Raw genomic sequence first — 13,468 nt, forward strand, 5'->3', positions numbered from 1 at the left:
GAGGAAAGGAGGGAAGAAGAAATATTGGGAAATGCTATTGGCCAAAGTATATTGTTATATTGTGTCCGTGTATGAGTATGTAACAACAAATCCCTCCATTATGTACATCTATAATGCACCAATAAAAATATGCAAAAAAATATGGGAAAAGATCATGGCATGTAACAGGCTATCAAGGAAGGCTTTGCTGAAAAAATGTCTGAAGAAGGCTAAGACCTCCCTTGGAGTCCAGTCTTTCATTCAGGACCATTTTCTATAGAGAGAATCTAGGTGCTAAGCCACAATTCAGTTTAGTAGCTGGCTGGAAATAAAACCAAGTAACAAACTTTGCAATCTTCATAGGCTAGTGATGAGGAGTTACAGAGTTGTTCCCCGTGGTACAACCTCATCCCTTCCCGAGAAGTGCCCAGGTAAGTCCTGTTAGCTAATTTTTTTTTTTTTTAGGTGTAGATGGACACAACACAATGCCTTTATTTTTATGTGGTGCTGAGGATCGAACCCAGGTCTCGCCCTTGCTAGGTGAGTGCTGTACCGCTGAGCCACAATCCCAGCCCCCTCAGTTAGCTAATTTTTTGCAAGATCAAGATACAAGGCAGAGGAATCTGCTTCTCCTAGAGGCCCCGTGTTCTCCTAAAAATCAACAGTTTAAGGACATAGAAATCTCATAACCCTAAAATTATCAAAAAGAAATTTTCAAGCAACACTGGAATGAACTCAGGTGAAAAAAAACTTGAATATTGCATTTTCCCCATTCTGCACCAGCTACCTAACTAATCTCAAGGAAGAGAACCGTGAATGGCCCTACACTTACACAAGGACATCTCAACTGTTAATAGCTGGTTTCTTTAGCTGAACTTTACTAACCTTGAAGCCCCCGTCCTTCTAATTAGAAACCTCCAACTGATTTGGAAAAGTGAGGTATTTGGATCACCATGATGAAGCTGATGCCTAGGCTTTTTGAGTGAGACTGCAAATCATGTTCAATTAGTTATCAATTTAATAAATATGTATGAATATCAACTATGTTCCAGGCGTTGTTCTAAATACTAGGGGTATAAGCAATCAACATGTAAAGGCCATGGGATGCTAAGTGCTATCAAGAAATATTAGAGGCTGGGGGTGCGTCTCAGTGGTATAACATGTAGTTAGTATAAGCAAGGCTCTGGGCTCAATACACAGCACATACCTACACATACACATACTACTACTACTAATAATAATATTTTTATTATAATAATAATAAAATATGCAAAACAGGTAAGTAGTCAGGGACTGACAAAGACCAAACAAGATTTATGTCTCTTGCCTCTTGGTCTTGGTTCCAATGTCACCTCCTCAGAAGTCTTTCCTGAGTATCCACCTAAAAGTCACCTAGAACTCCTTCTCACTAACTTTGCTTAAATGCCCCACACAGCACTTAGTATTATCTGATATCTTCGTTGCTTTTTACTGGATTTTGAGTGCCTCTACTGCTAGACTATTAACTCTGAGCAGGGAGCTTGGCAAGCCTGTTAACTCTTGAAACCAGGACACATACAACTAACTTCTTCTCATGGGGTTGATACTCCAGAACTCTCACTTGAACAAATCAGTCAGTGAAAGGCTAAGAGAAGGCCTCACATGCACTGGAAACTGAGTCCTCTCCCCATGCCTTCATGAGTGCCCTGTCAGGGGAAGGGAAGAATGGCAGGGGAGAGAACTGGTGAAAGCTGGGGCAGCTGGGGCAGTTTGGAGACATAAAACCTTGGTCAGTGGACTCAGGAGTGTGTTTGAGCCAGCTCACACGTGGCCAGCTAACCAGAGCTGATGGGCCTCATCTTTTTCCAACTTCATGTTCAACAATGTCATGCTGGTAGCTTGATGATAGGAAAAAATATTTGCAAAATTTTAAAAAGACTGCTTCAAACCAAGATGAATCACTGAGATCTCGGAAACCCCCCCGATTCTCTGTCACATGTTCCTTTCCCATAGGATACAAGAGTCCCCTCAAATCAGGTCCCATGAGCTCTCTACTTCTCCCACGTATCTCCAGGGGAGCTGTGCAAGCTCAATCCTGATAATGACCTGGGAGAAGGAATTGAAAATCATCTGTCAGCTGCTCTGAGAAGTTGCCAAGGAGAATGTCGGGACACTTGAGAATTCAACTAACATAAAAGCAAACACTTCCTTGAATTTAAAGTGATGTTTACTTTGAGTGCACCACAGTCTCCCAACCAGGTGAGATGGCGCTCACTTCTCCCCTCCTACGTGGTGCTGCATCCCTGCGGTACCAGGCATTTGTCTTGCCTCCAGGGGAACATGTTTATTTTCAGCATCTTCATTTCTACTACGAACAATTAAAATTCCATTAAAATCAAGAGCTCACAGCAAGAGAGCTCTCAGGATTATGCCACTTCACGAGGATGCTCAGAAGTTGGCCCATAGTGGCAGAAAATGGGATGTTGACAAATGTGAGTTACTCTGTGAAAGGACATGGATGGACACATACGGACTCCGCTTCTTAGAATTCTCCTATTTGCAAAAGAACTTGATGAAGTGAAATCTTCTCCAGAAAAATAATCCCAAATGAAAAGATTGGCCAACAAATGCAAATCGTTAAGATTTAAAACTCTTAGAAAGGGAGATTCACAAAGCTAAAAATAGAAAGGTTGAAAAAGAGAGAGAGAGATAAATAGACGGCTGCAACCATAGGATGAAACCTGACGCAGCGAGAGAAGGAGCACCACCCATGGTCCTGAAAGGGCTCTCTGCAGGGGGAAGTAGCCGGACTCCAAAGGCTACGCCTGCATGTTTCCACCCCTGTGACATCCTGGAGAAGGAGAAATTACAGGACAGGAAAACAGATCAGTGGTTCCCAGGGCCTAGGCTTGATGGCAGAGGGCACTGCACAGGGGAAGGAGGGAGACAGGGTGAATAGAGTTGTTCCTGATTGCACTGGTGAGGACATGATTGCCTGCATTTGTCACAGTATCTGAAAAGGGTGATTTTTTGCCCTATGTGAACTGTTTACCTCAATCTGTTTAAAACTTTAATCACTGAAAGAAATATTTAAAGTAAATGTATTAAACCTTGAGATAACTCAGATTTATATGAACATATTGAGATCCAATACTTAAATAGGGAAAGGATATAAATAATATACATGCACCAATAGAAATATTTTTTTTAAAAAAAGCACAGTGTTGGGCATGGTGGCACACACTTGTAATCCCAGCAACTTTGGAGGCTGGGGCAGAAGGATGGCAAGTTTGAGGCCAGTCTGAACAACATAACAAGACCCCGTCTCAAAATAAAATGTAAAAAGAAATGTTGTTCAGTGATAGAGCACCCCCTGATTCAACCCCCAGTATACTCCCCATACACAAGCATAGAATCAAAATCCATGCTACTGAATTTTAATGCAGTAGAAAGCAGTCTTGACATATCATTTTAAACTTACTCAATCTGGAAAAATTTCACAAAATAAACAGTAGATATTGTGGGCCAATTTGGAATGAAATGCAGACTCTCATTCACTATAGATACCTTTACAAATTAAGATGACCTCATTGGAAAACAATATTATAAAACATCTCTAGTAATTTCACTCCTGGAAATGTATTCTGAGGAAATAATTCAACAAAAGGGAAAGGCTATATGTCACAAACATGTTTATTACATTGTCAACTGTTACAGAAAAACAACTAGAAACTAAATGCCTAACACTAGGAAATGGTATTATAAATTATAACATCTCCAATAAAAATGACATCTGAAAGGCAGAGGAAATTGTAAAAAAAAATGGTAATGATGTATTGCTGGGTTAAAACTCATACAAAAATTTATATAAAATAGCTTTTACCATAAACAACTAAATTTTATTCTCTGTAAATAAAAACATCCTATATGTTCCAAAACTGTAGCAGCCCATCATAACCTTTGGAAAACAAGCATAGGGATTGTGTTGAGTTACATTTCTCTTCTTCTTCCCCCCCTTACCAGCTGTATAGGAAAGTTGCACCTCATCCCCATGTATTGGTTCCATATTTGTACATTGAGGTAAATAATGAGTGTGAAGAAAAAAAGTAACAGTAAGGGAAACACTCTCTAATCTACAATGTACTATATAAAAAAATGTTGCAGTTATCAGGAAATAGCAAAACTTCAGGGAAGATGAGCTCAATTAGAAGTTGGAAGATTAAAATAGGACCGATGACATGAAATTCTAAACAACTTCAGGGGGCCTCTGGTGAGTGTGTGTGAGTGTGCATGTTGTATGTGTTTAGCTGGTTCTAAAACGGACATTTCTGGAAGACTTTCTAGTTGAAAGAAATTGTCTACAACTTAATTTATTCCTCAAGCTAACTTTTAACAACTTGGAAAGACTTTCTTAAATTTTCCATTTTGTTGGCAAGTTCTTATATGATGTGACCATAGTCTCAATTAAACTGTTGGGATCAGTCTGATATGGGGATATATGTAACCTGGAAGTAACAGTGTAGAAAAAACATAATTATCACATCTTTTTGTTGTTGTTGTTTGTTTTTGCAGTACCCATCAAAGCACCATTCTGTGTCCATTAAGTAAGTGATCAGAGTTTCCTTGGCAAGATGACACATCCAGTGTGTGTGTGTGGGGGGGGGGGGGGTCTGAACTTGGGATCCCTTGGCTAAGGGACTCCTCTTAGCTTGCTGACACGACCATGGATTATTAATCACTTAATAACAATTTCATGATTTCTGTGAACCTCCTGAAATTGTATGTGTAGTTGTATATCTTTCTGGGAAGAGTATCTAAGCTTCATTTTTAATTCTCTAAGGAATTCATGATGCCAAGTAGTTAACAAGTCAAAGCATCAAGGTATCTTTCCTACCTTAAAAAAAATCCTCTCAATAATCACACAAATTCCTTCATATATTTCAGAGTCATTGTCAAGACGCTGCCCTCTGATAATCTGGTCTCCCATCTTATTGCCTCCAAGAAGAGAATGTACTGAGCTCCTGACGGTGGCACTTGGGCCACAAGAGAGCCATGTTTCTCATTGCAAAGTTAAGAAATGGGCCATCAGGGAAAGGGAAACATCTCATGTCCAAGCCGCCAGGTGCAAGTACAACAGACCTAGGGAATAATAACTAGTGTGTGGAGCAGGGTCCAGATGCTGCTATAGAGTACCTCATGTCCTCATTACAGATCTGCAAGGAGGGAGTGCTTCCACTGGCATTTGAGGGAATAAACGTTTAGTATAATGAAGACACTTTCTCAGGGTCACACAGCTGCTTGCCTTCTAAGACCAGGAGGTTTTCATGTTGACACCCACTGTCACGAAGTGGAGCTAAGTTACATCAACTGTGGGCATGGTGCCACTGCCTCAAAGCCCTCCACGTCTTCTAGCAACAGAGCCTCGTGGGGCATGAGCCAGTCACAGCTGCCCAGAAGACCTCCCAAGTGAAGAGGTTGACTTAGGGATGGAAACGTGACCCAAGCCAGCCCCATTCCAGTTCTTCCCTGATTGTTGTAAATGGGGAAGCACGGGAGGCCTTTTGCCTCTCTGGCCTTGGAGAAAGCTCACCTACTGAGGAGGAAAAAAATGCTCAGAAATCAGAAGGAACAGACATGGGCAGCAGGAGATCCAGCTCCAGTTCTAAAAGTTCTTCCTTTCGTCCCATGAATGTCCCTCATTCCCTCCTGAAGAGATGAGTCCATCAATGGGAGGAAGTCAGTGACCAAAACAGTCCCAGCTACCTTGTACTGCATGTGTCCCTCACATCCCGACTCAGGTGGGTTCTACTGTTGCCAAGTGAAGGAAAGGAGGAACCAAGTGGTAAACCAAATTGTCCAAGGTCACAGAGAGGACGTGGCAGAGGATTTAGGAGGCAGACTCTCTCTCAATCATTGAGTTTATGTTGCTCCCCATCAACATAATGTCAACACAGGATTCTGTCAGTGAAAACCGAGTGAGGTTATAGGTCCCTTTGGGGAGATATCTGAAAGCCATTTAGATGCCTTCAGTGAGGAGTGTTTTCCCTGAGGATGCAGGGACCCCTCCTAGCTTGCCGACATGACCATGGATTATTCATCATTTGCTATAACAACTCCAAGAATCTCCTGGGTTTATAACAACGAAGCTTTCTTACTTGCATGCAGGTTTGGAGCTCAGCTACATCTGTCTCTGTTCAGCCTGCTCCACTGTCTGCTACTCCAGGACTCACACTCAAGGGAGAGTCACCATAGGGGTCTTCAATATTACAGCAGCAAGCAGGAAGTAAGCCAAGTGATGCAGTCTCACTGAACACTTCTGTGGAGAAAACCCCTTCACTTTTCTTTTCTTTCTTTCTTTAATATTTTTTCTTTTAATAAATATTTAATGAAATACAAATAGGATATAAGGTACAACAAATAAAGTTATGATACATTTTTTTCACATCTTCATACATGTATTTTGTATAATGGAGACCCTCATCTTTTCTTTCTTTTTGATGCTGGGGATGGAACCCAGGGCCTGGGCTATAGCCCCAGCCCCCCTTCATTTTTCTTTAAGATTTCTTTTTTTCTTTTTCTTTTTCCTTCTTTTCTCCTTTTTCCATCGAGCATAAGTATAAATGTGTGTTTGTGTGGGTGGGTGGGTGTGCTCTAGCTGTGTGGATTAGCTTGTGAACGTGTTCACATTCTTTTTTACCTTCATTTTTATCACTTTTTCTACCTTTTTAGTTTTCATTTGTTGTCTTTCCTCAACCATATGCTATCTTGCCTTGTTTTGACTTTAGAGGAGTAACGGGTTTTGTTTACGTGCCTTGGTTTGATTATTTGTGTGTTTTGGCTCTTGTCTTTCTCTTATTATTCCTTTCTCTTCTCCTCCTCCTTCAATAGTCAGATTTACTTGTTCTCTCCCTCGTCCCCCCTCGTTATTTCTTTTATTTTTTACTCCTTCTTTTACTTCTCCTTGCTACCTCTCTCCTGCTACACCTCTGTTCACCTTTTGAAATAGTTTAAACTCTTTTACTTTCCTATCCCATTTTCTTTCTTCTTAATGATTTTGCTATCTTTAAGGACAATTTAGCTCATATAATTACCTCCCACTATTCATGTTATTGTGGCTATTTGTACTGGGAAGGGCACAGTTGACACCTGCTTTTTATTTTTAATGCTATATCTAGCTTGCAGCTTCTTATTGTTGCTGATATTAAATGCTGATCCTTCAGTTCCTCGTTTTGTGATAATTAATCGTGTACATTCCTTAATAGACACCAGACATTTATTCTAATGCTGTATATTAATTTCTGTATGTATGTAAATGGTCTCAACTCTCCAATTAAAAGATACAGACCGGCAGAGTGGATTAAAAAACAAGATCAAACAATATGCTATTAGCAAGAGACTTACAAGCAAAGGTATCCACACACTGAAAGTAAAAGATATTCCACTCAAATGGAGTCTGAAAACAAGCAGGGGTAGCTATTCTCCTATCTCATAAAGCAAATATCAAGAAAAATTAATCATAAGAGGCAAGGAAGGCCACTACATGCTGTTAAAGGGAACAAGAAGATATAATAATAGTAAACATTTATGCCCCAAATGTCAGTGTACCTAATTACATAAAATAAATCCTTCTTGACTCAAAATAATACTTGGTGATTTCAACACACCTCTCTCATTAAGAGACAGGTTGAGCTGGGGTTGTGGCTCAGTGGCAGAGCACCTGCCTAGCATGTCACTGGGTTCAATTCTCAGCACCATGTATCAATAAATAAAATAAAGGTTCATTGACAACTAAAAAATATATATTTTAAAAAACAGAGACAAGTAATACAGACATAAAACTCTATAAAGATACATCTGACCTAAATGATACTATAAATCAAATGAACCTAACAGGCATCTACAGGATATTTCACCCAACAACTAAATACACTTTCTTCTCAGCAACTCATGGAACCTTTTCCAAAATAAACCATATTTTAGAACACAAGGCAAATTTTAGAAAATAGAAATTTGATCTTGTGTATCATATCAGATTATAATGGGTTGAAATTAGAACTCAAAAGCAAGAAAACTTTTAGAAGCCACATAAGCATATGAGATTCAACAATAGTCTTTTAAATGAGGAATGGATCACAGAAGAAATAAGAGAAGGATTTTTATGTTTAATTCCTAGAATTAAATGAGAACAGCTATATAACATACCAAACCCTTTGGAACACTGAGAAAAAAGTATATAGCATTAAGTGCTCACATTAAAAACAAAAACAAAGATTCCAAATAAGCTCTCTAATGCTATATCTCAAGGCCTTAAAAAATCAGAAATAAACTAATTCCCAAATCAGTAGAAGAAAGGAAATAATTAAGATAGGAGCTAAAATTAGTGAAATAAATAATTTTTTAAAATACAAAGGATCAATTCAATAAAAACTTGTTTCTTGGGGGCTATGACTCAGTGGTAGCACACTTACCTGGCATGTGTGAGGCACTAAGTTCGATTCCAAGCACTACATACAAGTAAATAAAATAAAGGTCTTCCAACAACTAAAAAAAAAATTTTTTAAAGACGTTTATTTAAAATGAAAAACAATACTGATAAAAAGTCTAGCCAAAATTACTTAGGAATAAATCTAAGAAGAAATTAAAGGGATACTAATAGAAAAAGAAGTCAAACTATCTCTGTTTGCTGATGACGTTATTCTATACCTATAGGACCCCCAAAATCCTACCAGAATACTTCTAGATCTGATAAAAAAATTCAGCAAAGTAACACAATAAAAGAATAAGAGAGAAGACCCAAATCAACAAAATTAGAAATGAGAAAGGAGATATCACCAGACATTTGCAAAATCCAGAGATATAATCCAATAAATCAGAAAATCTAGAAGAACTGACAAATCTCCTTGACCTACCCAAATTGAACTAAGAGGATATAGAAAACCTAAACAGACCCATATCAAGCAATACTTAAAAGCTTTCCAACAAAGAAAAGCCAAAGACCAGATTGAATTCTCAGCTGAGTTCTACCACACCTTTAAAGAACAGCTTACACCAATCCTCCTCAAATTATTCCATGACATAGAAAGGGAGGGAACACTCCTAAGCTTATTCTATAAAGCCAGTATCACCCTGATATTAAAATCAGATAAAGACAAGTCAATGAAAGAAAACTACATACCAATATCCCTGATGAACATAGAAACAGAATAAAATATTAGAACATTGCATTTAAAAACATATTAAGAAATCAAAAATCATGATCAAGTTAGATTCATCCCAGGAATGCAAGGCTGGTTCAATATACATAAATCAATAAATGTAATTCATCACATAAATAGAATCATAGGCAAAAATCACATGATCATTTTGATGGGTGCAGAAAAAACCTTTGGCAAAATCTAGCACCAATTCATTATTTTTTAAATAGTTTTTTAGTTGTCAATGGATCCTTAATTTATTTATTTATATGTGGTGCTGAGAATCGAACCCAGTGCCTCACACATGCTAGGCAAGTGCCCTACCACTGAGCCACAACCCCAGGCCCAGCACCAATTCATTTTTAAAACTCTGGAGAAAATGACAGAAGGAACTTACCTCAACATCATAAAGACACTTTATGACAAAACCAAAGCCAACCTCATCCTGAATAGAGAAAAACTGGAAACATTTCCTCTAAAATCTGAAACAAGACAAAGAAGTCCACTTTCACCACTCCTTTTCCATTTACTGTTTGAAAACTTGAGCCAGAGAAATCAGGCAGGAGAAGAGATTAAAGTGGTAACTAATAGAAAAAGAAGTCAAACTATTTATGTTTGCTGAAGACATGATTCTATACCTATAGGACCCCAAAAATACCACCAGAAGACTTCTAGATCTGATAAACAAATTCAGCAAAGTAACACCATACAAGATCAATTACAATGATCAATAGTTTTTTTTATACTCTAGAAACAAATATATCAACAAAGAAATCAAGAAAACTGCCCCATTCACAATAACCTCAAATAAATACTTAGGGCCATGCCCTGTGGCACATGCCTATAACCCCACCAGCTTGGCTGAGGCAAGAGGATCATGAGTTCAAAGCCAGCCTCAGCAATGCCAAGGTGCTAAGCAACTCAATGAAACCCTCTCTCTAAATAAAATACAAAATAGAGCTGGGGATGTGGCTTGGTGGTCTAGTACCCCTGAGTTTAATCCCCAGTACCAAAAAAATTACTTAGGAATAAATCTAACTAAAGACCTCTACAGTAAAAATTATAAAACATCAAAGAAAGAAATTAAAGAAGAGCTTAGAATTCAGGGACAAATCCATATAAATACAGTCACCTGATCCTTGACAAAGGTGCCAAAATCAGACATTGGAGAAAAAATGGCCTTTTTAACAAATGGTGCTAGGAAAAAATATGTAGAAGAATGAAATTAGATACCTTTCTCTGACTCTGCTCAAAAATCAACTCAAAGTGGACACAGGAATTAGACCAGATCCAGCAAGGAGAGAGGGGGAGGAAGGGATGAAAAGAGTCACTGGCAAGATCGGTTATTCTTAAACTAATTAGGCACCACACAGTAACCTGAGGGTAGGTCAGCTTCCTAAGGCCCGCATAAGATGCAGAGATGAAGGAGGTATCTAAACAAAGTGGAGGTTCTGTAAGGAAGAACACAGAGGATCGTGGAAGGTACTGTACATAAATGACAATGAGATAAGACCAATGTGCCACCATCTCACCCACCTCACATGTAAAACACAGCCCTAAGGGAAGACCCCTGCTTTCCTGGGAAATCACTTCCCTTCCTCCTCCTCAGTTACTGTTCTTTGGAACTGTCCATTGTTCCCATGTGTCTTATTCTGCTTCTAATATACATGTTTGTATACCTAAGCAATATGCTATAATCTTTTCTGTATTTTTAAACTTAATGTACACAGGATCATACTGTAGAAACTACTCTGCAACTTATTTTCATTGTTCATTATCAGATTTGCAGCATGTCCACAGGAAGGAGAAGTCCCCATTCACACATTTTCGATGAGGCTCTCCCGTGTGTGAAAGAACCACAGAGTATTCATTCATCCTCCTCTTCATGAATCTTTTCTTGTGCTTTTCTTAACTCTACAAAGAAAGCTCTTGTGGAATTCTCAGTACACAACTCTTGGTGTATTTGTAGAAGTGTTCCTTTGGGGTATGTAAATAGGAGAGGCAATGTCGAGTCAGAGATATATACAGCTTGAACGTCTGTTGCCAACAGAGGTTAAAAAGAGTTCTGTCCCTCCGCATCCTTACTAACACATGCTAGAGCCAACTTTAACATCTGTTAATTTTGAAATTTTTAAAATCATCCATGGTTCTTGCTAGTTTCTCCATACCACATGGGCAAGGACTGTGTTTAGCTCATCCACTGTAGACTCTCTTTTTAAAAAATATTTATTTTTTAGGTGTAGATGGACACAACACAATGCCTTTATTTTTATGTGGTGCTGAGGATTGAACCTGGGTCCCATCCATGCTAGGCGAGCGCTCTACCGTGAGCCACAATCCCAGCCCCACTGTAGACTCTTAACTCTTGTACATTTCATGAAGGAGAGCCAGGTGACAGTGGGCTCCTGGAGAGGGGTCCCAGCCTCATTCTTGTAGGTGTAAGTCCTTTTCCATGTTAACGGTAAGAAGGAAGGAGAGGTGTAGTCTATCTACTGTGAATTCTTGCTATTGGCTGAATCAGCACACACAGAATCTAAAGAATGGGAGAAAGGTGCCCTCTGCCCTCTAATTGCCAAGCAGCTTATGGAGGAGTCCCTCCTGCCCCAGGGTGCTCTGGGCCACTCGTTCCCTCCTAACCAGGGTCTTCCTTAGCCTCAGCCTCAGGTTATCAGTAAACCAGGTCCATCAGGCTTTCTTTTGAGCTAGAGGGTAAGGAAGAGGATGAAGTGACCAGAAAGAAGGGAAAGCAAAGAAGAAATGAAAGAGAGCAGCCTTCCTGGCCCAGCCTCAGCAAGAGCAACTGGACACCAGCTTCTGTTGGTAAGAAGAACACTTCTCAGCACAGGACACTGACAAATGGATTTAGTTTTCCCTCTGCTTTTTCAAATACCTCCTTTTTCTAAGCAAACATGGGCCAAAATCCTAGAAAGGAGACAAATATGCACCATACCTCACCAGAATTGTCACAGACTCCAGCCAACCACAATCTCTTCCAAATCCAGCTTCCTGCAGTGGTTTTCAGTCAGGGGCAGCAGTGCCCCCTGGAGGCAGACAGGAATGTGTGATGGCATTTGAAGTGGTCTCCCACTCTGGAACGTAGCAGGTCAGGGCCTGCAGCCTGCAATGAGCAGGACAGTCCCTCACAAGAAGTGCTGTCTGGCCTAAAAGGCTGAGAGTACCCTCACTGCAAGTGCTGTTGGCTCTGGGAGGCCAAGAGCAAGGCCTGACGTGTTCAGAAGTGCTGCCCCAATGCTAGACTGGGCCTGGGCAGAGCCGGGGCTCCATAAATACTGGCTGAGGCGAAGAATGCATGTATGAATGCAGAGCTCTATGGCAGCGGCCCAGAGAACTCAAGTGCCTGTGGCAAGCGCACAGTGAAAAGCAGGTGCCAACTCGTCAGTCAAAAGCAGACGAGGAGGGCTGGGGCTGAGGCTAGAGCAGTGGAGCAGCGCTTGCCTCGCAGGTGTGGGGCACTGGGTTCGATCCTCAGCACCATATAAATAAATAAACTAAAGGTATTGTGTCCATCCACAACTAAAATTAAAAATAAAAAAGCAGACAAGGAATCTGAAGGAAAAATACCTCTATGAGGAAGTAAGTGGAATTTTCTTTAGTTGAAAGGAGATTTTGTTCTTTCTTCCTGGAAGCCATCAAATGCTGTATTCTCTCCCGTTTAGAAATACATGGTAATTGAAGAGATACAGTCAGAGTGAGAAGTAGATCGGTGCTCAGAGCCCCAAGCAGCCCAAACCCGTCCTCTCAACCCTCTTAACTTACAGTGACCACTATACAGCATAGCATGGCAAAACTCACCATAACAGCTGGTGACATGGGCCTTGGAGGGAAAGCCAGGGGAGTTCCCAAGCCTCAGAGACCAGGAACTGGGCTGTCTGTGACAGGGCACTGCAGTCACACATCAGTTCTGACCCCTAGCAGCTGAGTTATTTCAGATAAGTGGCCAAGTTACTCCAAGCCTCAGCTTCCTCATTAATAAAATGAGGACAGCGATGCTTACTAGAGGGTAAGAGGAGAATTAGATAAGGCAAGGAAAGCCCAAAGTACAGCGCTCAGCATTTAGCAAACACTTACTTCCACTATCACATTACTCCTCTGAAAAGCAACTCCAGATGAATGGCCAGAGATGAGACCTCTGACCACCTAGGGACAGAACAGCCACTCTGCCACTGAACCCAAGGACAGGAGCAAACTGAAAGAACACCATGTTCTGAAGAGATACAAACAAGGTAATTTTATTCTCCTCCAAGCCATTTTGTTCCATAGCTGAACAAGACAGTGTTGTGACTCACACTTTAAAA

General features: G+C 40.2%; 1 long non-coding RNA gene across 1 annotated transcript in view; it reads right to left on the reverse strand.

Moving 5' to 3' along the window:
• LOC308637979 overlaps positions 1 to 13,067 on the reverse strand; it is a 108,594-nt gene extending 95,527 nt beyond the window's left edge. Inside the window, exon 1 of the long non-coding RNA XR_014019719.1 lies at positions 12,966 to 13,067. This is a non-coding gene — a long non-coding RNA (uncharacterized lncRNA). The remainder of the gene's footprint in view (positions 1 to 12,965) is intronic.
• Between the last annotated feature and the right edge of the window lie 401 nt (positions 13,068 to 13,468).

The sequence above is a fragment of the Spermophilus citellus genome (genome assembly GCF_964194105.1).
Source record: "Spermophilus citellus genome assembly, chromosome: 18".
Classification (NCBI taxonomy): domain Eukaryota; kingdom Metazoa; phylum Chordata; class Mammalia; order Rodentia; family Sciuridae; genus Spermophilus; species Spermophilus citellus.